Source organism: Cebus imitator, unplaced genomic scaffold (genome assembly GCF_001604975.1).
Source record: "Cebus imitator isolate Cc_AM_T3 unplaced genomic scaffold, Cebus_imitator-1.0 Scaffold444, whole genome shotgun sequence".
In the NCBI taxonomy this organism is placed as follows: domain Eukaryota; kingdom Metazoa; phylum Chordata; class Mammalia; order Primates; family Cebidae; genus Cebus; species Cebus imitator.
In genome coordinates this window covers 819,516-822,971 of record NW_016107759.1, presented here as the reverse complement: position 1 = coordinate 822,971, position 3,456 = coordinate 819,516, and positions in this window count along the sequence as shown.

Genomic DNA, 3,456 nt, shown 5'->3' with positions numbered 1-3,456 from the left:
CAAAAAATTAGTAGGTGTGGTGGCACATGCCTGTAGTCCCAGCTACTCAAGAGGCTGAGGCAGGAGAATCACTTGAACCCAGGAGGCACAGGTTCCAGTGAGCCGACATGGCACCGCTGCCCTCCAGCCTGGGTGACAGAGCGAGACTCCAGCTCAAAAAATAAAAAAATAAAAAATTGTACTGGTCACTGGCATTCATTCCAATAAGACAAGAAAAATATAAGAAACAAGGAGCATCAGAAAGGAAGACGCCAAACTCTGTTTATTTGCAGATGGCATGATTATTCACACATAACGTTCATAAATACCAGAACTGCTGTCGAGTTTGCCAAGGTCACCGACTACAAGGCAAATATCTGAAAAATAAATGTCTTTATATACTAGCAGCAAAAAAACTGAAAGTAAAATTTTAAAATCCAGTTGCAATCGCTCAAAAAATAAAATACTTAGAAATAAACTTAAAACATGTTCGAGACTTTCTCAGTGAAGATACAGAGCTGCTGAGAGAAAACAGGGCAGGCATGAGTCGGTGGAGTACAAGGCCCCACTCAGGAACGGGAAGGCAAATGTGAAGGCTCCAGTTCCCCCCACACTGACCCAGGGATGGAGTCAATTCCAGCAGCCTTTTCGAAAGAAGTTGATGAGATGATTTAAAAACGTACATAGGGGCCGGGCACGGTGGCTCAAGCCTGTAATCCCAGCACTTTAGGAGGCTGAAGGGGGAGGATCACTTGAGCCCAGGAGTTTGAGGCTGCCGTTAGCTACAACCATGCCACTGCACTCCAACCTGGGTGACACGGTGGGACCCCATCTCTGCAAAAAAAATTAAAACTAACCAGCCGTGGTGGTGCAGGCCCGTAGTCCCATCTACTTGGGAGGCTGCTGTGGGAAAAGAGCTTGGGGCCAGTTTGAGGCCACAGTGTGCTGTGACCACGTCCTGGGTGAAAACCCCGTCTCATAAAACACGCACCACATGATCAGCCCGCATGTGAAAAAGTGCTCATCATCATGACTCATCAAATGCAAATGAGATCCAAAACGAGACGCTGCCCATCACACGCCCCCTCAACATGACTCATTAAGGAAATGCGGATTCGACCCAGTGAGAAATCCACAGTGAGACCCGGCTCATCACACACCCACTACAGTGCCTAAATTTAAGAGGACTGACACTGACAAGTGTTGGCAAGGATGTGGAGCAACCAGAACTCTCGCCAGCTGCTGCTGGGAGTGAAAATCGATACAGGCACTTGCATTTAGCACTTTCTGAAGAAGTTAAACTTGGCCAGGCGCAGTGGCTCACGCCTGTAGTCCCAGCAATTTGGGAGGCTGAGGCGGGTGAATCACCTGTCGTCAGGAGTTTCAGACCAGCTTTGCCACCGTGGTGAAACCCCGTCTACTAAATATACAAAAAATAGCCGGGCATGGTGGCACATGCCTGTAGTCCCAGCTACTCGGGAGGCTGAGATGGGAGAATCGCTTGAACCCGGGGGGTGGAGGTTGCAGTGAGCCGAGATCCCGCCACTGCACTCCAGCCTGGGCAACAGTGAGACTCTGTCTCAAAAATAAATAAATTTTAAAATAATAAATAAATAAAAATTTAGGCCAGGCTCAGTGGCTCACGCCTGTAATCCCAGCACTTTGGGAAGCCAAGGCAGGCAGATCACCTGAGATCGGGATTTTGAGACCAGCTGGTTCAACGTGGAGAAACCCTGTCTCTATTAAAAATACAAAAATTAGATGGGCATGGTGGTGCACGCCTGTAGTCCCAGCTACTTGGGAGGCTGAGGCAGGAGAATCGCTTGAACCTGGGAGGTGGAGGTTGCGGTGAGCCAAGATTAGACCACTGCACTCTAGCCTGGGCGACAGAGAATCCATCTCAAAAAATAAAAAAAAATAAACATTAGTAGTATAACAAGCCCTGACGGGGATGTGGAGGGCGGGAACCCCCGTGTCTGCCGGTGGGAAGGTAAGGGGTGCGGCCTCTGTGGAGAACAGCTTGGGGATTCACAAAAAGTTAAACAGAGAATGACCACATGCCCCAGCAATTCCAGCAAAACATACTCAAAAGAATGAAGAACAGGAACCTGAACAGATCCTCACATACCCACATTCCCAGCAGCGTGCTTCACGACAGCCAAGGCAGAAACCACCGTGTCCACTAACCGGCGAATGGGCAAACACACTTCCGTCCATCCATACGATTGTTCACGAAAGATCAGAGACTATGGGAAAAAAACATCCATACGATTGTTCATGAAAGATCAGAGACTATGGGAAAAAAATTTTTTTTGAGAGTCTTGTCTGTCGCCAGACTGGAGTGCGGTGGAGTGATCTTGGTTCACTGCAGCCTCTGCCTCCCGGGTTCAAACGATTCTCCTGCCTCAGCCTCCCAAGTAGCTGGGATTACAGGCACCCACCACCACGCCCTGCTAATTTTTGTATTTTTAGTAGAGACAGGGTTTCACCATGTTAGCCAGGATGGTCTTGATCTCCTGACCTCATGATCCACCCGACTCAGCCTCCCAAAGTGCTGGGACTACAGGCGTGGGCCACTGCGCCCGGCCTGATTTGTACTTTAAACATGAATGTGAGCGGTCGTTACGCCTGAGCTCCAGGAGGGAGGGGTACAAGGAGGCTGCCCGACTCCCTTCCCATCATGTTTGGGAACTCTGTTTTAAGGTTTTCTTTGGGGTTCCCTTGGCCAAATGGAGGTCCCTTCAGTTGGTGTGGGACTTAGGATTTTATTTTTAGTTTATACAATGAAATATCACTCGGCCCTAAAAAAGAGTCACATTCTGACACGTTACAATGTGGATGAACCTTGAAAACACTAAGCTGGCTGAGCAGTGTCTCACACCTGTAATCTCAGCACTTTGGGAGGCCAAGGGAGGCAGATCACCTGAGGTCAAGAGTTCGAGACCACCTTGGCCAACATGGCAAAACCCCATCTCTACTAAAAATAAAAAATTAACCAGACATGGCGGCTCATGCCTGTAGTCCCAGCCACTCAGAAGGCTGAAGCAGGAGAATCGCTTGAACCCAGGAAGTGGAGCTATGGTGAGCCAAGATCATGCCACTGCACTCCAGCCTGGGCAACAGAATGAGACTCCATCAAAAAAAAGGCAGAGTGGGGGCAAACGTTACATGAGCCTGTTATTTGAAATGTTCAGAACAGATGAATCCACAGAGATAGAATGAAAAACAGCACCAGGGGCAGGGCAGGGCAGCGGAGAATTGCTGTTTAATGGGGACAGAGTCTGTGTGAGGTGAGAAAATTCTAGAAATGGATAGTGGCGATGGTTATAGAGCATTGTGAATGAACATAACGCCACTGAAATGTGCACTTAAAACTAAGGCTGAGCGTGGTGGCTCACGCCTGTAATCCCAGCACTTTGGGAGGCCGAGGCGGGTGGATCACGAGGTCAAGAGATCGAGACCATCCTGGTCAACATG